Source organism: Rattus rattus, chromosome 13, assembly GCF_011064425.1.
Source record: "Rattus rattus isolate New Zealand chromosome 13, Rrattus_CSIRO_v1, whole genome shotgun sequence".
In the NCBI taxonomy this organism is placed as follows: Eukaryota; Metazoa; Chordata; class Mammalia; order Rodentia; family Muridae; genus Rattus; species Rattus rattus.
In genome coordinates this window covers 18,498,888-18,522,232 of record NC_046166.1, presented here as the reverse complement: position 1 = coordinate 18,522,232, position 23,345 = coordinate 18,498,888, and the positions used below count along the sequence as shown (strand labels likewise).

The 23,345-nt window shown below is 36.9% G+C and overlaps 1 pseudogene; it reads left to right on the top strand.

Moving 5' to 3' along the window:
* Positions 1-502: 502 nt before the first annotated feature.
* On the top strand, positions 503-991 carry LOC116915054 (annotated as a pseudogene).
* Positions 992-23,345: the final 22,354 nt, after the last annotated feature.

The following is a 23,345-nucleotide window of genomic DNA, read 5'->3' as shown; positions in this document are numbered from 1 at the left end:
ATTGCTTGGTGAATGGAGGTATTCTGACCTACAAGAACAAATTAGACTTGATGTGCCATTATAGAATAATGTCACTTGACTGTATGAAGTAGTCTTTTGTCTCTAAACTTCTTTCTCCCTTACTTAGTGTTGGGAGTTGGAGGGGATTAGGGTAGAATAGAGTTTGGGAGGGTGGTAGATATAATAACCAAAAAATACACCAACACCTTCCTAAATCATGAGCAATTTTTTCCTTACCAGAACATATGCTTCTTTCAGGAATTCTAAAGTATCCTAAGGATAATATGTCTCATCTGTCTAGTTTGTCAGGAATGTGTAAATAGTTTTTAGGTATACCTTTTTCAATCTACTTAGTAGTTTTATCTCTCTGTGCTGTCTCTACATGTTTCTCCTTAGACAGTGGGTGGTGTCCTTTGTCTTTCACAGCTCTTCATTTAATCACTTTCTATTTTTAAGAACTCTTCATCGGGCCTCTGGAAGATGGGTCCCACGCAGTGTCAACATGAGAATCGAGAAGTGTTATTTCTGCTCCAGGCCAATCAACCCAGGCCACGGCATGATGTTCGGCCGCAACGACTGCAAGGTGTTCTGATTCTGCAATTCCAAGTGTCATAAAAACTTGAAGAAGAACAACCCAGGTAAGGTCAGGTGGACTAAAGCCTTCTGTAAAGCAGCTGGCAAAGAGCTCACAGTGAACAACTCATTTGAATCTGAAAAACGTAGAAATGAGCTTGTGAAATACCAGCGAGAGCCGTGGAATCAAACTATTGATGCAATGAAGAGAGTTGAAGAGATCAAACAGAAGCGCCAGGCTAAATTCATAATGAACAGATTGGAGAAAAACAAAGAGCTACAGAATGTTCAGGACATCAAAGAGGTCAAGCCGAACATCCATTTTATCTGGGCTCCTCTTGCAGTCAAAGGGAAGCAGCTGGCGGAAAAAATGGTGCAGTTGTTAGAGGAGGATGTGGACATGGAGGACGCTTCCTGACCGTGCTGCCTGCAAGCAGCCCTGTGCACACTGGAGTCAAGCAGAGGCTTTCGGCCCCTAAGTTATTCATTGGTTCCATAAGGTCCCTCAGACAAGGGTGATTCAACGTGCTTCCCCCTAAATGTTGCAGCCTGTAAAAGCATCCCCTTGTGGGCGTTAGGTCTCGGCTCAGCATTCTGCTTCCCTGCGTTATGCTCATGCAAACAGGACAGATGAAGACATGAACTTTGGGTATAACATGGTTGAGCTGACTGTCTTCCAGTGTGAAATTTGACACATATTATATTCCTTGCATTGGGATAGTCTGTTTATTAGAGTTATTGAAATGGAGGTCACACAAGGACCTCCTTGTCTACTTGAGTCTCTTCTGTTTCAGACTAATATGTTTAGTAACTTCTCAGAGTTGCATAATGGCATCATACAATACAGTTGGATTTCGTTGGGCCGTCTGACCTGCCTCGGCCTTTCTGATAGGCAGCTGTGATTATGGAGGTGGACTGGGTTGATAAACTTGGCCTGCAGGGCACCTTACTGTTTTTGCTTTGGAGGATGCTCAGTTCCAAGTGGTGACATCTGTCTCAAAAGATTCTCCTCTCCTTCCAGCCCAGCAGTGATCTAGAAGCAGAAGAATCTTGGTGCCTTTCATAGTTTAACTTGTGGTTTTCTTTTCCTCCCCCTCCCCTTTTTTTCTAAGACAAGGATTTCTTCATGTAGCCCTGGCTGTCCTGAAACTCACTCTTGTAGACCAGACTGCCTTGAACTCACAAGAAAGCCCCACCTGTCCTTTCCTCCCAGTTCTGGGGTTTAAGATGTGTACCATTATATCTAGTATTTTGATTTTTTTTAAAAGCTAAAAAAAAACCAAAAAACTCTGCTTTTAAAAAAGTAGAACTTATGGATAGAATGCTATTATTTGTACATAAAGAAAGCCCTTCCTAAAGTTAAAAAAAAAGTCTTAATTAGTCCTTCCAGCTCTGTAATTTACTCCTTAATCCAGTCAATAATATTTATCTAATATGATGACATTAAATATGTAAAACATATTTTAATTTATTGGTTATTTTATTTATTTACATTTTAAATGTTATCATCCTCAGGTTTTCCCTCTGAAACCCTTTTCCCCTCCCTCTCCTGCTTCTATATCCTATAATTTTTCTTGTATACAAACATAATCCTTCATTTTATGACTTTCTTTATTCCATGAGTACAACTCATGAGTATAATACTAACTTTCCTTTAATGTATCCATTTTCTGATTGCTATATATTAGTTAAACAATGTCTATGTGATTTTTACAGCTACACAATAATCCAGTGTGCAGGCACACTTATTTATTTTTATACTAACTATATTTTTCTTCTGTTATATATTTCAATTACACAGATCACTGCAATCAAAATCAATATATACATGTGGCATGTGTGTGTGTGTGTGTGTGTGTGTGTGTGTATGCTTATTTTTGAAGTTTGGGAATTTTAAAATGAGGGTTAGAAAGTAAAAAAAAATGTACATGCAATTTTGTCAGCTATACCCTCTGGAACTTACAAAGAATGCTCCAATGGTTTTCCCATATTTCTAGTAGGATTTCTCAGAAAGGTTCTCCTCCTCAGAGCTGTGACCTCAAAATATGACTACATATTTTTAGAATTTTTTATTAAGTTGATACATGGATTATAAATATTTTAATTGGTACTTTTCTAAGTATAGATAAGTGTGAAAATGTATTTAAGAGCTATTTTTACTCCTCAGTTTGGTGTTGGGCATTGAATATTTCCTGTCTTTGAACCATATCTAGAACTCTTTCTGAAACTACTAGTTTGTTTTATCTGTCTCTTTGTTTGAAATCTTTGAGTATTCCCTACAATTTTTTATTCTATTCACCTTGTGTATTCCATCTATTTTAAGTTTCAATCTCTTGAAATTTTTCCCCATCAAGGCCAATTTGTGATGTCCAAGTGATCTTGGATATATGGTCTACCACTAAATAGTGGTCAAGGTTTTAGCAACTACATTTTAGAGAAAACTGATCATTCCTCTACCAGAAACTAATTTCTTAGTTTCTCTATCATGGGAGTGAAACATTATTATGCCCATACACCCTCTTTGTGCTGGAATTTGGTCTGGTTTAGGTTTGCACAGGTATTGTGCTTGCTGTCAAAATCACTATGAGTTTGTTTTTACGGTTTTTTCATGGTATCTAGAAAACGCTATTTCCTTCTATGCATGAACTTCCTGTGTCTCTGGTATTCTTTCCTCTTTCTCCTCTTTAGTGGTCCCTGAACTCTGATGGAGTAGATTTGGTGAATATGTTCTATTTGGAGCAAACATTCTGCAGTTTCCTGTCTTTTGAACTTTGGTCAGTTGTTTGTATCTGGAGTAGTCATTATCTTCTGTAATCTGAAGCATCTGTGATTAGAGTTGAGAGACACCTTGATCTATGGTTATGATGAGAGTTCATTAAGATTTAGTTTAAAACTATATTCATTCTGAAATATATAGATAGAAACTACATACAATGTTGTTCTTAGTGATTTTTATGCCAGTTTGCCATTTCTCTTTTAGCTCCATCTAGAGAGATTTTCCATATGAGAATTTTCCCCCATGAACTTCAAAAACTGTTCATGCATTTTGGTATGACATTCAACTAGCCTTTCCGTCAGACTATGGAAGATTCTTCCTAGTACAAGGGGTAAAGTGTAAACAACCATGTTTTGTACTAGTATTTCTTAAAGTGTTTTACATTTAGATGTAGAGTTAGTTTCACATCAACAACACAATGATGGATTTAATTTTAACCTTTATTCTTTTCCCAAGTAGAGCTTTGATTCTTTCTAATTAATAAAACAAAGTTGAGGTAAGATGACACTATATGCATAGATTATGCTTTGTGCTCACATATCTACTGCTTTTTCATATTTTCCTTCAATGATTTATGGTCTAGTCATCAAGCAGCAACACGTATTTGACAACTTTGGACATAAAGTATATTTTGATATTTTGATTCAGCCCATATTCACTAATTTTTCAATTATTCTGTGCATGTATTATTTTTCCACAGAAACTGTGTTATCAATTTATCCAGCTTCAAACATTTTTGCTTTAGGGTGTTCCTGCCTTTAAATCCTTTTTCTATTTCTGACAATGAAAATTAAAAGCAGAATGTATTCATACCGCCAAGCATTCAACAACTAAGCTATACCCATGACTATCCTCCTCCTCTCCCCCTCCTCTCCTCCTCTTCTCCTTTCTCTCCCAACCCTCCTCCTACATTTCTGTTTGTAACTGTATCTCATAAGTTGTCTCGGCAGGCCACAGACTTTTAATCTTTTGTCTCATCTCTCTCATCCCAAGTACTTGAGATTATTGGCAGACACGGAGTTTAATATCTTTGGGTTTTTTTTTTTTACAATGATTCTTTAAATATATAAAACATCAACTTAATGTAAGTTAGGTCTTTTATAATTTATTAGATAAATCTACTCTACCAAGAAGGGGACGTATTTCCATTTATATACATGATATAATATGTTTGCCAACTTTATATTTTTACCATCTCTAGATCACTAGAAATCTCTGATGTCCCACACGGATACTGTAAAGTACTCTATATTGTTAGTTTGTGGTTACATACATATCACATATTGTTTGCTTATAATTTGATGGGACAGTGTCCCCTGTGTAGCTCAAAGTACTTTGTTATTGGATATTTATTGGATACCTTCTATGAGTGTACTTGCCTCTGACCCACCCATTCCCACCTCACCATCCTAGCATTCCCTTACACTGGGGAATAAAGCCTTCACAGGATCAATGGTCTCTCCTCTTAGAGATACCAGATAAGGCCATCTTCTGCTACATATGCAGCTAGAGCCATGGGTCCCTCTATGTGTATGCTTTGGTTGCTGGTTTAGTCCCTAGGAGTTCTGGGTGATGATTGATATTGTTATTCTTCTTATGGGGTTGCAAACGTTCACATTGTGTGACATAAAAATATTTAAGAGTATGGGACAGGATCCTTCTGGTTTCTGCCCGTGCCCAGAGCTGACCCAGTCCACAGTTTTCGTAACTCAAATCCCATGGGGGAGAGAACTGGACTATCAGAAGTATGGACAATCCTAAGAGCTCAGGGGTGACCATCACTTCTCACATTCCTCGCCCAAGAGGAACCTGCCTATTGCCCTGTAGATACAGGAACATAGGAGCCGTCTGTGATAGGACACTTCCAGTTTCTGCCTGTGCCCAGAGCTGACCTGAACCCCATAGATCTTAGTATTCTAATCCCATGAGGGAGGAGTTGGACTCAGAAGCACAGACAATCCTGAGAGCCCAGGAGAGACTACTACTTATTCACATTGTCGGCCAAAAGAACCTGCCTTAAAGCCCATACTGTCCCATAGACAAAGGAACCTAAGAGTATTAAGGAGAGAGGATCATTCTGGTCTCTACCTGAGCCCAGCGCTTAAAGCCCATCTCCAGGAGCTCTGACACACGGGAGAGCAGAGGTAAGACCACCACTTTGGCTCTGAGGGAACTGCCTGGAACCCTCAGGACACAGGAACCAAGGAGAAGTCTAGGAAAGGACACTTCTGGTTTCTGCCTGTGCCCGAAGCTGACTTAGTCCCACAGATCTCTGTATATAAATCCCATGGGGGAGCATGCTGGACTCTCAGAAGTGCTGACAACCTTGAGAGTTCAGGGGAGACCATCACTTCTGCTCATGCCTAAGAACCACCAACCTAGAGTTCTCTGGACACAGGACCCCAGGAGCAATCTGGGACAGCATACTTCTAGTTTCTGCCTGTGCCCAGAGCTGAACCTGTGGCACAGATCTCTGTATCCTGCTTGGAGATAGCTGGTCTCCAGGAGTAACAAACAGGCTTACAGGATAGACAAGCCACGGTCAGAGACAGTAAGGCCAGCCAACACCAAAAACAACCGGATGGGGAGAGGCAAGCTCAGAAACTTAAGCAACAGAATCCAAGACTACTTGGCATAATCAGAGCCCAGTTCTCCTACCAAAGAAAATACTGAATATCCCAACAATCAAGATCTGTATTTAAACCATATCTCCTGATGATGCTATATGGCATTAAGGAAATAAATAACTCCCTTAAAGAAATACAGGACAATGCCAGTAAAACAAGTAGAAGCCTTAAAAAGAAATAAAAATCCTTAAAGAATTACATGATAACACAGCTAAACAGGTTAAAGAATTGAACAAACTATCCAGGATAAAAAATGAAAAGGAACAATAAGGAAATCACAGAGGGAGACAACCATTGAGTTAGGGAAAGACAACTAAAAACGTACATGAGAGATAGAAGAAAATCCTAGGCAGAAGATACCATAGAAAACTTGACACAACCATAGTAAAAGGTGTAAATACATGGACTGACCCTGGACTCTGACTCCAAAAAATGAATAAAAGAGATACAAGAGAGAATATCAGGGCGGCAGAAGATACCATAACCGAAAAATAACATTGAAAATGTAACTATTCAAAAAAAAATAAAAAAAAAGAAAAGGTAAAAGACAAAAATCTCCTATCCCAAAAACATCCAGGAACCAGGACAATAAAAAAGACCAAATAAAAGGGATAATAGGTATAGAAGAGAACAGAGATTCTAACTTAAAGGGCCAGGAAATATCTTTCAAATAAAAAATTAAAGTGCCCATGAACATAAAAGAAAGCTTCACAGAACTCTAAAATAGATTGGACCAGAAATAAAACTTTTTCTGACATATAATAATCAAAGCACCAAATACACAAAACAAAGAAAGAATATTAAAAGTAGTAAGGGAAAAGGTCAAGAATATATTAAGGCAGACATAACAGAATTATACCAGACTTTAAGAGAGACTAAGAAAGCTAGATGATCCCAGAGATGTTATACAGGGCTCTTAAGAGAAAACAAAATGCCAGCCAGGCTACTATATTCAGCAAAACTCCTAATTAACAAAGATGGAGAAACCAAGATATTCCATGACAAAACCAAATTTACACAATATCTTTCTTCACAAAACCAGGTCTACAAAAGATAATAAATGGAAACCCAACAAGAAGGAAACTACATCCTAGATAAAGTGAAGAAAGTAATCTTCTTGCAAATAAACCCAAAAGAAGAGAGAGACACAAACATAATTCCAATTCTAACAATAAAAGTAACAGGAAACAAAAAATTCACTATTCCTTAATATCTCTTAAAATCAAGAAGTTAGATTTCACAGAATCAAATAACTCTAATGAAAAATGGGGTACAGAACTAAACAATGAATTCTGAGCTGAGGAATATAAAATGGCAGAGAAGTACCTAAAGAGATGTTCAATATCCTTAGTTATCAGGGAAATGCAAATCAAAACAACTCTAAGATTCCAGTTAGAATCTTCAAGTCTAAGATAGCAGTCAGAATGCCAAAGATCAAAAAGCCAGGTGACAACAAATGCTGCACGGATGTGGAGAAAGAGGAACACTCCTCCATTGTTGGTGGGATTGCAGACTGGTACAACCACTCTGGAAATCAGTCTGGAAGTTCCTCGGAAAATTGGATATAGTAATAGCTAAGGATCCAGCTATACCACTCCTGGACATATACCTAAAAGTTGCTTTAATGTATAACAAGGACACAGGCTCCACTGTGTTCATAACAGCCTTATTGACAATAGCTAGAAGCTGGAATGTGTCCAGATGCCCTTCAACCGAGGAATGATACAGAAAAGATGGTACATCTACACTATGGAGTATTACAAAGCTATCAAAAAGAATGAGTTCATGAAATACATAGGCAAATGGATGGAACTAGAAAATATCATCCTGAGTGAGGTAACCCAATCACAAAATAAATACACATGGTGTGCACTCACTGATAAATTGATATTAGCCCAAAAGCTTGGATTACCCAAGATACACCCCACAGACTACATGAAGCTCAAGAAGAAGAATGACCAAAGTGTAGATGCTTCAGTCCTTCTTAGAAGGGGGAACAAAAAATATTCATAGGAGGAGATTCAGAGACAAAGTTTGGAGCAGAGACTGAAGGAAAGACCATTCTGAGACTGCCTCGCCTGTGGATCCAGCCCATAGATACACAGCCACCATTCCCAGACAACATTGCTAATTTCAAAAAGTGCATGCTGACTGGAGCTTGACAAAGCTGTCTCCTGGAAGGCTCTGACAGAGCATTTGTCATACAGAGGCAGATGCTTGCAGCCAGCCATTGAACTGAGTCAGAGTCACCATTGGAGGAGTTAAAGAATGGATTGAAGGAACTGAAGGTGTTTGAATCCCTTTGAGAACAATAATATCAACTATCCAGAGCTCCCAGGGACTAAACCACCATCCAAAGTGTATACATGGACAGACCCATGGCTCCAGCTGCAAATGTAGATAGGATGGGTTTTGTTGGGCAATGGGAGGAGAAGCCTTGGTCCTGTTAAAGCTGCACCCCCCCCCCGTGTGTAGTGGAATGTCAGGGAGGGGAGCTGGGAAGGGATTTGCTTTGGGTGGGGAACCCTCAGAGAAGAACCGGAGGGGGGATGGGATGGAGGTTTATGGACTGGAAACCAGGAAAGGGGATAACATTTGAAATATAAATAAAAAGAAAATCCAGTAAACCAAACAAACAAGCAAACAAACCAGGGAAGGATTATGACTCCTTACCATTGTATCAGTAACATATAACACATAATAACCTGGGTTAAATATGAATTTACTCTGTGTCATGTATATGTTTAACTCTTATAAACTTATGTGTTATAATCCAGATATTAATCTTTCATTGTGGAAATTTAATATCTACAAGAACATTTTATCTGCGTCATCAATTCATAAATTGATTGATCAAATTTATACTTTTAATTTATAAAAATCATTGATGTATAAATTTTTTCAATGAGACATTTATGAAAATGGTAAAATGAAAAATGGTATTTTCTTGTGATTATTGAGTGGAAAGGATATTTATATATATATTTTTTGCTGTAAGGAGCACATTATATAAATATAGATCAAATAGTCACAAAAATCAAGTGTGAAGGAGATCTTCAAATCAGTAGGAATTAATATATTGAAATAAACTTTCTGTATGGTTCTAAAAATTATATTTAAAAATAAATTTATCTGTTTAAGGAAACCTGCCTTTCCTAGTTATTTCTTCCTAAGCCCCAAACCATCTCACAGCAACGATTGCCCTTAACTTTCTATAAATTTTCTATTTGGTTTTCCTAATGAACTGATTTATGTACAATTTCCATTTCTTCCATTTCAAACATTCACTGAGCACATTTTTAAAAGTCATTGATTCTACAGGATTGGTAGGGTTTACAGGATTTGACTGACAAATATTTCAATCTTTATGGATAGATAACTATTCCATTTTGTGGACCCAAGTTCACTTACCAATTTCTATAGAGATGACATTCATTCTAGACCAACTTTGGAATATTTCTGTCATGCTGCCTAAACAGCATGCATAAGAGTTTTATATGTTATATTTCACATGTGCTAAATATATTGTCAAACATAAAATTAGGGGCAACTCATTTTTATTTTTGTACTGTATTTTCTCTATACCCTAGGAATAATGTGACATCAGACATACACTTTGCAAATATCTTTCGTTTCCTCGTGAATCCATTTGCCTATATTTTCATTTGCTTTCTGAGCTGTGTGAGATATCAAAGCAGGTACACCCACAGAAGTCCTCGCCTCTTTGTTCTCTTATTTTGTTTTTAACATTTATTGTTAAATAGTATGGACATAGATGCTGAGTCCTTGGCTGATCCTTTCTCTCCTTGAGTGTTTTGGTGATGTTTTCTCATTCCTGTGTCACTTCTGTTGGGGGGTCAGACCGTGGTCTTCTTAGGACACCCATGTATGAAACATTATGATTCTTTTTCTGCCTTCAAGATTTGCAACTTGTCTTCATATTCCAGTATGTGCACTGTGACATGCCTGTGACATGCCTGTGACATGCCTGTGACATGCCTGAGTTCATCCTTGGAATTCCATGAGCTGCCTGAGCTATGGACATCTATTTTCCTTGCTTATCTGATTACGTGCTATTTATTATATTCCTAAATTTATAATTTTTCAGTATAATTAAGACGATTTCTGTTATTTCTTTGAATATTTTCTTGTTCTTTCACTCCAATCGTATGACGGTCTCTTTTTGAGCATTTTCTTAAAAACTTTCCTATTTTCTCTATTCTTTCTTCTCAGTCTTTTGTGTTTTTTTTTTCATCTGTAATCTCCAACAAACTCATTTATTCTTGAGATAAATATGACTCTTCACAAATTACGATCACAGTCAATGCTGTCATCGTTGGGGTAAATTTCAAATGTGTGTCTTCTTTTTTAAAATGTATTTATTTTTCTTACATTCCAATATCAGCTCCCCACCACCTCCCAGTACCCCTCATGAAGAACCTCTCCCCATTCTTTCTCCCTTTCTCCTTTTACCCTCTGGTACACCACCCTATCTGAGTACATACTTTTTCTCCTGAAAACTCTCTGTCCTGAGATAGGCAGCATTTTTCTTTTTTTAGATCCTTGGATAGTCAGTCTTCAGATTTTCCTCACTGTTTTCTCTACTGATTTTCTTGGGTTTCAGTGAAGTTTCCTGTACACGAATCAAGTAATAATCTGTTTTTTACGATAAGAAGCTTTCCCTAGCACAGAGGTAAGCTGAGCTAGCATGCAACAGACAGCAGAAGTTCCAGTATTATGAACTTCATTTTACGTTTCTTTGGATTTTTATGTGTTTCTTCACTACTATTCTCTTTGAACCCTATTCAGTCTTTTAGTGATTTAGAAGTAAGCCTACCAAGTCTATTAGAGAGTAAGTCACTAGCAATCTTCAGACAACTTCCCGGAGTTTACTCTCTACTCACTAATGTTCTATATTACTTTCTATTAATATCTTACATAATAGTTTACATGGTAAAGATCCCTTTGTTTTGTTTTGTTTCTGATTTAGGATTTCCTACACATCATATCAAAACCTGTATATAAATAGCTTTACTTGTTATTTATCATTCTTACATCACCAATATGTCTAATTATATTAGCTATTGCATCTAGTATAATGTTGAAATACATATAAGAGATACCATTATAGTGTTTCTGGTGATTTGAAGCACATTTCCTCACTGAGATGTAAGATTTAGGCTAGTGAGATGGTATATCAAGTACAAGCCTGAAGACATGATTCAATTCCAGGAACCACATAGAAGAAGGAAAGACCCATCTTCTGTATTCTTTCCTTTGACCTCTACACATACATTGTAGCATGTATGAATGCCCAAACACTAATAATAAATAAATAAGTATAATGAAATTTTAAAAAGTTTAGTTTTTAGGAGATTCTAGACTTACAATGGCTATATATGCAATTCCCCACCAACGTTCTTATAAACTAACATAATGGTTAGGATAATTGTTGTTGGTATATTCACCGACATCTCTTGGAATCTTAAGGTATTATGTATGATGTGAATCCATCATTTCTTGTTGGAGAGACGTCCTTCTTGATGTAGCCTAATGACTGTTGACTATACTCTTAAGCAGTACTTGTTATCTCCTTTGTGTTGAAGAATGTTTTATGAAGAGTTATCAAGCATTTTCAAGTGGTCTGTATTCTTATTTAGTTTTGGTATGTCCAAGAGGTTGCTATTTATCATAATCAGATTTTTCTATTTCTTCTATGCATTGTGAGCTATATATAATCATTATTTTTCATAAATATTTTAACATTTTAAATTTATTATCTTTTCATATGTTACATCCCAACTACAATTTCTCTTCCATCCACCCCCATCGTCTCTTTTCCCATATCTATTCCCTCCTCTATTTCCCAACAGAGAAGGGGATGCTTAACAAGGTTACAATATAAGTCTAGATACCTCAGTCCTCCTACTAAAGCTGAACAAGGCAACTAGTAGGAGGAAAAGGGTCAAAAAAATAGGCACAAGTATCAGAGATAATCCCCACTTCCACAAGAATACGAGGCTATAAATCCGTAATATATATGCAGAGGACCTATGTGAGATCCATGCAGGCTCTGTGATTTTAGCTTCAGTTACTATGAGGTGCTACAAATCCTGCTTGGTTGATTCTGTGGGCTGCGTTCTTATGGTGTACTTGACCTCTGTGTGTCCTACAATCCTTTCTCCCCGTCTTCCCAGGGTTTCCCTGAGCTAATGTTTGGCTGTGGGTCTCTGCATCTACTCCCATCAGTTGCTGAATGAAACTTCTCTGATGATAATCATTAGGCTCCAGTCTGTAGAACAACAAAATATCATTAGAAATCATTTTCATTTACTTTTGCTAGCCAATTGTATTTGGTTGTTCTTAGGTCTCTGGCCATCCAGTCTCTGATTACTGGCAATCTATGCAGTGTCAGGCATGGGCCTCTCTTATGGCATGGATCTCAAGTTGGACAAGCCAGAAATGGCCGCTCTCACAAGTTTGTCCACTTTTTACCTCAGTACATCTTATAGGGAGGACAAATTGTAGGTCTAAAAGTTTTGCAGCTTGTTTGATAAACCCAACCCACCACTGGAAGCCTTGTGTGGTTACAGAGAGTTAACTGGTTAAAATATAAAAATAATTCACATTTTTGCAAAATGATACTATCTAGAATTATTCTCTTTGTATTTATAATAATATTCATAGATAAAATTAATATTTTAATAGTAATGTCAATAGTCTTTCCACTTGTGTTATAAATAATTTTAGGAAAGTTAAGTATTTGTCTTTTTTGTCATGCAAACATAGTACAGTTTATGTTTCATTTGTCTTCTTATAATCTGACATGTGTATAGGTGTTAACCTCAACGCCTGAAAAGTCATCACATTAACTTTCACTTTTCTAACTTATCTTCCCTCCTATAGTTTTCTACCATTTTCATAATACAGTCCTTTATCATCAATCTCATTCTTGGACCTACCTTATATAAGGAGTATTGTTGTTTCCATGTTATTTTTTAATCCCTAATGTTTTTTACTGCCCACCTTCTTCAAGGCACAATTGATGTATCTTTTGCTATCAGCCAGTAAAACCATTCCAGGCTTACTCAGCAGTTAACTGAAGTTCCACTTTCAGTTTAGAAGTCATGCGTACTCTTGTCTTTTGGCCGTCTCTATATTTCATTTTCCATAAATATTCATTCTGTTTCAATACAATGTCTTTCTTCCTTTTCATCAAACACTAAATACTATTTGAAAGTTTTATATCTAAGATTTCCTTTGCATTGCCCCAGATGTCTTCTTGCTTCACTCCTTATTTCATTTGTATGTTTTTCCCTGTGCCTTTTTTCTGCAAAACTATCTTTTGATTATGCTATGCTAACTGCTTTGTCTCGATTTTCATCTCCTAATTTTATTTTTAGCTGAGGAAAACATTTATCCTAAACTGACTTCATGCTATAAGTTTATTATGTCATACCCCTACTAGATAACCAGCTTTTCAGGAACAAGTATTTTACCCAATTTAGCTAACATGGAACATCGTAATTGTATGAGTTCATGGTAGAGTTAATGCTAAAACTATTAAATGAATGATGTTCTCTATTTTATTGGCAAAGGACTGCTTTTGAGTATCTAAATTCTGGTAGATTAGCAACCTCTCTAATGAGCATGCCTTTTCTTCACCTCTCCAGGCTCTGGCGCTCTATTTTGCATGAGTATCCAGCCTAGGTTGTCATTTTTGATTGTTCTACATTTGGATTATATATCTGTATAAATTACCTACCTTTAATCAAAATGTTGGTGCTATGTAGTCAGTTCAAAGAAGCTTAAAGAGGGAGCTTAGGCACCTAGCACTATATAGGGCATATAATGCTACCGCTTGAACAAAACTCTTCTCTCTCTCTCTCACACACACACACACACACACAGACACACACACACAGAGAGAGAGAGAGAGATAGAGAGAGAGAGAGAGAGAGAGAGAGAGAGAGAGAGAGAGAGAGAGAGAGAGAGAGAGAGAGAGAGAGAGAGGGGGGCTTTCCCATTTTTCAGTGATCTATATTTTTCTGTGAATATATTTTTATACAGGGGGAGTAGTTTCCTCTTAACTCTGTGTGTTTATATTCTCTTTATTTTTTATGCTCAAAATGTAATGTGCGAAGATATTTTTCTCACTTTTCAGCCAGAGCCCTATTTCTAAATCTTCAACTTCTCTCCAGGATCCAAATAGCAGGTACATGAGCAGTCCCCACAGACAGACTATATCTCAACGCCTTCTTTATTTGCTGGAGAAGCACCTCTACATGAAACAGCCCTTTTTTTTTTTTACATCTGGTTTCTAGCTACCAGCAACATGAAGACCCTGAATATTCCAAACTTTTCATACAACCATCTGAAGTTCTACAATCAACTGATATTGATAAGGAAAGATTTCCAAGTTTCAGAAGGTATTGCACGTCTGTGACATAACTTCCTTCTTTTAAATGAGAGTAGTCGTATTGCAGATGTGCTCTTGGGATCACAAATGTCCTATTTAGTTATTTGTAAACTTGATCAACATGGTTAGAATAGTTAAGCTCTGTATACTTGATGTTCTCACCTGCAGAAGGACTGAAAATGATGATACTCAACAGTATTTGGAGGCGAACGCCATGGGGAAAAATAATAGGCCATTCTTCTTTTCACCCATACATATCCGGATGGTGTGTCATGCAAAGTAATATTATAAACGCTTTACAGATAAAATGATTTAACTTTATAACAAATCCTATTGATAGTTATTGTAAAACAGTTAAATGAATTAAACTCCCTCTATATTAGAGGAAATATCAATAAAAATGCAATAAAGATTTTAAAGCCACATTTTAAATCTAATTAAGGTGAGCAATCATACTGATTTTCATAACTATACAATATTCAAGTTGTTCTAGAAGTCACAAGAGAGCCTCTTTCTAGAATATGGATTCACAGTATGCAGTATTTGACATTTTAGGCTAGCTAATTTTATATTGTGGGCATTTGCGTTTATCTGTATTATAACGTTTCCAACCTGGATGTTATTCAGCCTGGGTAAAACATGCTGTAACTTCTATCATTCAACTTGCAGAAATTAAAACAATTTAATAACTGGTGAGATGGTTCTAAGCTCTTCTGTACTCCTCTAGAAACCTGTTTAAAGAGAGCAAACCCGGAGGTCATGCTTAGCTCAGTAGAACCCAAACTCCCTTTTTTCTAAGTTTCTGTACTAGCTTTTTTTTTTTTTAATCACGGTGACAAAATATCTGAGAAAAGCAGTTTTACGAAAGGTGGTGGTGGTGCAAGCCTTTAATTCTGGCACTGGGGAGACAGAGGTAGGCTGAGTTTGGGGCCAGCCTGATCTACTCAGAGAGTTCCAGGATAGCTAAGGCTACACAAAGAAACCCTGCCTCAAAAACACAAACAAACAACAATGAAAAGAGTCATTTCAGGAAGTAGAGTTCTTTGCTGCTCCTTAAGGTGACAAAGAATCATGGCTGAGATAGTGTGGTGACATGCATAGAAAGCAGGAAGGTCAGATATTCTTAGTCAGATTGGAGACAATGGTCAGGACCTGATGCTGGGAAATATAAGGCGACCCACTTAACCCTTCAAATCTCCACCTCCTGTAGGCTCCACAACAGATTCAAACACTGCCAATAGCTGGGCACTGTGTCAGATACATGAGTCTATGTGGAACACCTCATAGTTAAGCCACAATCAAAAGATTCATGAAGTAGATAACACAAATTATAAAAGTACTGTATATGAACATATAGAGAGCTCTAAAAAGTCACAAACAAGTAATTTAGTCATAAAGTGGGCAAACTGTGTCAGTATTTTTTCTCAAGAACATATATAATAAATATGAAATAAAGAAAATCCAACCTAGCTGTCCAATGAATAAAAACCTGATCAACAATGAGATACCAGCATAAAACCATAAGATCCTGAATCTGACACCAGAACACACAGGACAGGTCATAAAAGCATCGGATCTTGGATATGACACCACCGCACATGGAGGAAGACTTAAACAAGTCCGCATCTCCTTCCCTCAAGTCATTGCTTTATTAGCTCTATCCGAAGGCATTTTGGAATGACATAGGTATAAATGAATTGTAATAGGAAGCCTGAAATCAACGTTGAAAAGATAGGCTAAAAGTGCACATAAATTTCTTGTACATTCAAACACAATGTCCTGTGAGATTGCATTATTTCAAAGCAGAAGTCCAAAAATCAACAAAACTAAAGCATACCTTTATCTCTGAGTGCACAGGTTAAGATTTGTAATCAGTATCACTCTACACTCTGACAGATCTCCATGTCATGATTCCAGGTTTCTAAACTCACTCTTTCATTGTTTCTAAGTTAGAAATGGTTACATTTACCTCAGACGGTTAGCATGAAGGTTAGGTAAAGGAAATGATGTGAGGGTGCCTGTGACATAAGTGCCGTGAACCCACAGAAAACAGAAGCTCTACCATTTACACCGTGTGCTGACTTGGGTCTATAGTCTATCACCTTCTAAATTTTAACCTTTGTTTTTCTGTCAAGCACCAGATGTGAAGAACTTCTTGCTTGATAGGCCATGAGTCTCAGCAGCCACTGTTCAACTCTTGTTAAAACACAACAAATAAATAAACAGACATAGCAATATATAAAATAACTGGAGCAATAATGTTGTTCTAATAAAACTTTATTTATATGCAAACGTGGTTGCCGGGCTTACAAAAGCGTACAAGTAAGATGAATAGGTGGGAAGGAGGCTGTGAATAAAAGTGCAAAATAGAAGCAGCTCTGAATAATTCAGTACTGAATATGGAAGCAGGCAGTGGCAAAACTGAAGTGTCCAGGGCTAATGTGGGAGACCTTCTGTGCTGCTTTAAGTTAAGTACTATTCTTATGAGTAATAAGAGACTATCAATTATTTTTAAGTTTTCAATTTCTGAGGAGACAACTAAGAGTCTTCAAGAATGATCATATTCATTTTTAAATTTTGCTCTTAGCGTGTCCATGCTTAAGGACTGAACAAAACCAACAAGATAATATGAATTAGTGATTTCTTTACTGAGCAGTTTCATATTTTTCTGATAGTTAAAGTCATTTCTGTTATTTCCAATTGCAAAAGTCAGTATAGACGTACATGTGAATACATGAAAACACACACACACTATTGGAAATTGCCTCTCACTGCTTTACTATAATAATCTAAATATCATTCATTTTAATGCTTATCAATATTAAGAGCCAGGTAGCTGGGTGGTTTTAAGAGGACTTAAGCAATTTGGCCATAATTAATTATCAGTAAAGAGTGATCTCTGCCTGGCAAAGTTGCTAGCAGAATGCCACAGGTTCTGGGTTTGTCTGATAAGTAAATCAATTTGCTTTTTCTATGTACAGAAATCCAGAACCTGCAGAGACCCTGTGTGGAGCAGAACTCTCTTTTACATCGTTCTTCGTCCTTCTAGATTTGATGTATGCACTATTTTATTTAACATGTATATCGTGTCCTACTACACCAAAGCCACAGCTATCTCTCTTCTGGGGAGAGAGAAGCAGTCTTTCATTTTGAACACAAGGAGGGTACACATAGTCTTTTCGTGTGGACCAAACTGAACCAAAACACTAGGCAGTGGGACTGACATAATTTAAATGGACCTCATCTTGTCTACTAACAATGTGAGCACAGCGTCTCATGGATGGTGTCTTTCACAATGGCCAGAGCAGCTGTCAAGCCGTCTTCGTGTTGACACCTAAAACAAGGGCTCCCGATAGCAGGCTTGGGTCGGTATTTGTCACCATCTATGCAGTGGGATTTCTCCAAGGAATCTGGAAATAGACTTAGTCTTGTCATAGGTTCCATGTGTTTCCACACTGCATTACATCAAGAGCCACAGGGTATCCACATGTCTCCTGATCTGTGATGCTGCTGTCAGAACATTGAATATGTTGACTAACATGTGTTCGGCGTTGTTTAGATTCTGTTCTTCAGTAGGTTTCAGTCCAACAGTTTATTATTCCTTGGGTCAGCTTTCTTTCCTTTTTTTAACTTTGTTTATTTACTTTATGTATATGAGAGCTTTATTTGCATGAACACCTGCTTGCCAGAAAGAAGGCATCATAGATTCCCTTTATAGATGGTTGTGAGCCACCACCTGGTATGCCGGGAATTGAACTCAGGACCTCTGGAAAGTCTCTGAGTTAAGAGACAGTGCTCTTAACCACTGAGCCATCACTTCAGCCCAAAGCCAGTTTTCCTTTACACAATAATTCATCATTTATGTGACAGGGATTTTCTATTCATATAATTCTTTCTTCATTCCATAGATGGCACACTTGGGTAAAGCAATGACCTCTGCTCTTTATTCGAGTTTCACTCTGAATTCACAGACTCGATAGAGTAAATGTTAATGTTGAACTTTCTATTGTCCCTCTTGACTTCTGGGACTCTTACTAGCAAGCATTTAGCTTACTTTGCATAAGCTCTCAGAAGATTGAAGTTCAATATGCTTTCTCTCCTTCTTTTCAACTTTTCGAAACATGAGTACAATGTCTATGACATTTAATTCATTTATTTCTCCTTTCCCAGTGGCTATATGTTGCCAAATTCCAATATTGTAGTAATGTTTGAGCTGCTGACACAGTAATGAAATAAACTGATGGGAAAAGGAGTCTGTTCTCAAGAGTAAGAGACATATAGTTAAATACTACAGGTTTCCTTAAGCAAAGCAAAGCATTATTTATATCTCAGCTAAAATCACCAGTGTAATATTTCCAGGGAGGTGATGTTTGGATTAAGAGGACAGAGTCATGGAATTATTGAACATCCTTGGCTCAATCTGGGGAAAGTATTTCTCAATTGTGAGTGAGGAATGAGAGGAAAGGCCATAAAGAACAAGAAAGAAATTTGGTGGAATAGGAAATACGTATGACCCTTTTCATAGCAGAAAGGGTCAACAAGTGCTAGCCAGAGAACCTAATGATCCAAAGCTTTTAGTGCTTTTGTAAATGTAACCTCTTCCTATTGGAACTAGGCATGGGGGCTATTGGGTCTGAAGCTTTGGTAACTGAGTAGTTACCAAAGACTGTGATGTAGACAGCATGCAAGCCATGTAGACTAGGAACATTGATTGGGAATAATTTCACTTACAAGGTGAGAGCTAACAAAGACTTAGAAGTCAGAAAAAAAAAAAAAAAACTCCTGAGATGCTAGAGTAGCAAGTTTCAACTGAAAGGATATTTTAAAGGCATTTTAGTAGATGTGGTCGGTCTTTGAAATCCACTCTCATATGCTAATAACTTATCGAATTTAGGTACTTAATTTCCCTATGGGATTATTTCCATTGGCTTATTCATAAAAATTTAGTGTTATAATAATATCATTGCTTTTCTTCTGTCTGTCTTCTTTTCTTTCTTTTGCCTGTTTCTGTCTTCCCTTCTCTCTCCTTTTCTCTGTCTTTCTGTCTCCTTCCCTGTTTATTTCTGTCTTTCCATCTTTCTTTTGATTTGTCTCTGTCTGTCTGTCTACCTCCTTCCCTCTCTCTCCCCGTGTGTGTGTTAGTAATTTCACTTGTACATTTAAATTCAACTTCCGTTTGTTATATGTCAACCAGATGGAGTTTTTCTACCAAACACAGATACTCCTTTGTAAATTACCATGAGAAATTAGTATTTTTAAAATAATAATTACACCTGCATTTGGCTAATTTGAGGAGTAATTGCCCAATTTCAGACAAAATTAGTTACTTGGCAGTATTTTTTTTTTTCAGACATAATTTCAGTGTCATGAGAAACAAACAAACCCATCTATGATGGTCATTCCTCTTACGATTCGCATGCTAATAAGGCTGCTCTCCACACATGCTTGCCCTCACTGGCACACTTACAGAACTCCAGGGACAGCCATTCTTGGATCCAAGCAAGGGGGAAAGTTCTCCTGTTGTCTAAAGATTTCAAATTTTCTCTAAAAAGATCCAGTTCACTTTTTCAAGCTGTTATTTGTGGAGAGGATAAAAAATTCTTCTATGGCTCTGAATACATTAGAATTCGCTATTTGGGATTAATGTCCATATTTGTCACAGAAGACACGATTACCAATTACCATTTATTGTTGGTTCATATGATATCACAGATATGGGATTTTATCCATACTCTGGACAAATAGTAATAGCGCAGAAGAAAAGTTTCCCTCACATCTATTACTGGGAGTATTTTACAACTTAGTATTGCATCGACATTATCACCCTCACCTCTGCCTGCCTTGTCTGTTCTCTAGTACCCCCATACACTATCCTTCAAATTCCCAGCTTTCATTATATAAATATCGTTATGTATGTTCTTAAATAGAAACCACAGAGCCACTGTGAAGGAACAGGTGGCCCTCCACAGTTTGAGAAGTTACTTGCTTCGATCTTATTTTATGAAGTCTGTGTTAAGGATGAATCACTTCCTTATATACTTATCTCTAGAACTTTCCAGTGTTCCTTTTTTTTTCCCTGTTCGTCATTAAGGATAATTCTCCATATTACAATAACCCGAGTAAAGACTTCTTAGCTTTTGATACACTTGGTGTTTATATAACCAAGAAACTTCTATTTCTAGACCTAATAAATAAGAAACAAAGATGTTTTCTACTATGAATGAGAAACGTGTGTTCACAAATTATATGGGTTGTTAAAACTGAAATGACAGATTAATGGCGGAAGTATAAAAGTATCCAGCTGTGTTCTATGTAGAAACAACATGGGGAATATTTTTACATAATTGCCAACTTCAGAATACAGTTATAGTATTTTCATTTTTATGATAAAATGTGTCTTTTAAAAAAGGTTGGAAGAGAAGGAAAAACTCTTTCATTCAGCTATAACATTTTTGATAAAAAACACTGTTAAATTGGGAATATTTCTATAGTAACCCACAAACATTTTAATGTCTAACAATTCATAGGGGAAAACATCAAAATTTCAGAGCTGGCTAATAATAGTTGAACCACACATATTTATACAAATAAATTTGTTAAAACAAACCCAAAGGTGAATAATTAATTGCCTGTGAAAATATCTGCAAGCATGTAATGACAATGTCAAAATCCTCAATAAACAAAAGGTCTTTTATTTTGATGAGAACCAATCAACTGTCAACAGAAGAAAACAGGAAAGAACAGTATTTGAGGACAAGCTTGAATGCATAATTAGCATATTAAGCATCCTGTATGGAAACATAGAATTAAATAGTAATATGACAGCTTCTCCCCTTGAAGTTTCTCATTTCCTATCTCCTAGAGACCAGCCGAATCTAAGTAATCCAACCGCTTTTCCTCCATTTTATCTTCCTTGGTTTTTTCTTCTTTAATTACCTTCTTACCTCACAATGTTTTGGAAACACCGTAAGTTTTAGAATTTTTTTTATTTTGTTCACAAAAAAGTTTTAAAAGCACCCCATTAAATCATAATTCATCTATTATACAAAACATTCACAGAAGACCAATTCTTTGTGTTAATTCACAAAAGAAAACTTTGACATACAGTAAATATTCTGCAATAAAGAAAGTAACACTCCATTGTAGAAATGTACTACATTTTCTGTATCCATTCCTCTGTTAAAGGACATCTGTGTTTTTTTCCAGCTTCTGGCTATTATATACACTACTCAGTTATTAAAAACACTGACTTCATGAAATTCTTAGGCAAATGGATGGAACTAGAAAATATCATCTTGAGTGAGGTAATTCAATTACAAAAGAACATACATGGTATGCACTCACTGATAAATGCATATTAGCCCAAAAGCTTAGAATACCTAAGATACAATTTACAGACCACATGAAGCTCAAGAAGAAGGAAGACCAAAATAAGGATGTTTCAGTCCTTCTTAGAAGGGGAAACAAAATACTCACAGGAGGAAATTCAAGGACAACGAGTGGAGCAGTGACTGAAGGACAGGCCATCCAGAGACTGCCCCACCTGGTGATCCATCCAATATGCAGCCATCAAACCCAGTCACTATGCTGATGCCAAGATGTACTTGCTGACAGGAGTCTGATGTGGATGTCTCCTTTAAGGCTCTGCCAGAGCCTTATTGACACAGATGAGGATGCTTGCAGCTAACCATCAGACTGAGCATGGGGACCCCAATGGAGGAATTAGAGAAAGTACTGAAAGAGCTGATGGGGTTTGCAGCCCCATAGGAAGAACAACAATATCAACCAACCAGACGTATCCCCCCGACCTCCACCAATCAAAGAGTACACATGGAGGGGCCCATGGATCCAGCCAAGTTTGTAGGAGAGAATGGTATTGTTGGCATCAACAGTAGGAGAAGCCCTCAGTCCCAGAAGGCTCTTCCCTAGTATAGAGCCTTGCCAGGGTACTGAGTTGGGAATGGGTGGGTGGGAGGGGGAGCATCCTGAAAGAAGCAGGGGGAGGGATATGAGAGAGGAGGAACTGGGAAAGGGGATAATATTTGAGATGTAAATAGATAAAATATTGAATAAAAAAAGAAGGTATCTCAATACATTTATTACACTCTAAAGGCATGTGAAGTTTTAATAATTAGATTTTAGGTAAACAATTAACATGGGAAATATGTTGATATTAATCCTTGATAACATTGTTCCATCTTTATTTAAACCAATGATTAAATTACCATAATAGAGTCTGCCAATCTTTGAAGACCATTTTTAATTACTAAAGCAAATCTTATGCACTAAGTAATGGAGGAAATATACTATTTGCAAGGGCTGAAAGACCCACTATAAAGCTTAGTTACATTCCAAAAGTAAACCAGTTACAAAAAAGTGATCTTAGAGTTTGCTTAAAAAATTAACAAAAAACCAAACAACCACCAAACTGGACCAGACCCAAATTTTCAGATAATTTCAGCTCTTTTATTTGAGGCTCAACCCAACTTGTCTAATAAACTTCTCCCATCCCACTTTTCAGTAATGACTTGTTAAAGACAACGCATAGACTGTCTTTCTTTGGTTTTAGTGGTAATAGAAAACTTGAGCTGGAAGATGTGTATTTTCTTCCAGCAATTACGATTAAATGCAGCCTACCAGGCAAGAGAAGACATAATTGAGCTTGTTAAATGCAATCTTCATTCAAATATCAGAGAGCAGAAAGAGTATTGTTAGTGATGGGGATATTTTCAGACAATCATGATCATCTGCATCACAATATTCTCTCCTATGAAAAAGAGGACCACAATACTCGTCCTAAGCAGCAGCTCAGTGATAACTACTCCGATTCGATGCCTTAAATATGAACATCTGTTTCTAGCACTAAAGGATCAGGGAGTTGTTAATCATTTGTCTTCATCTATTTTCAGTATCAGTAAATATATCATTAGAGATCTAGGAAGGTTACTTC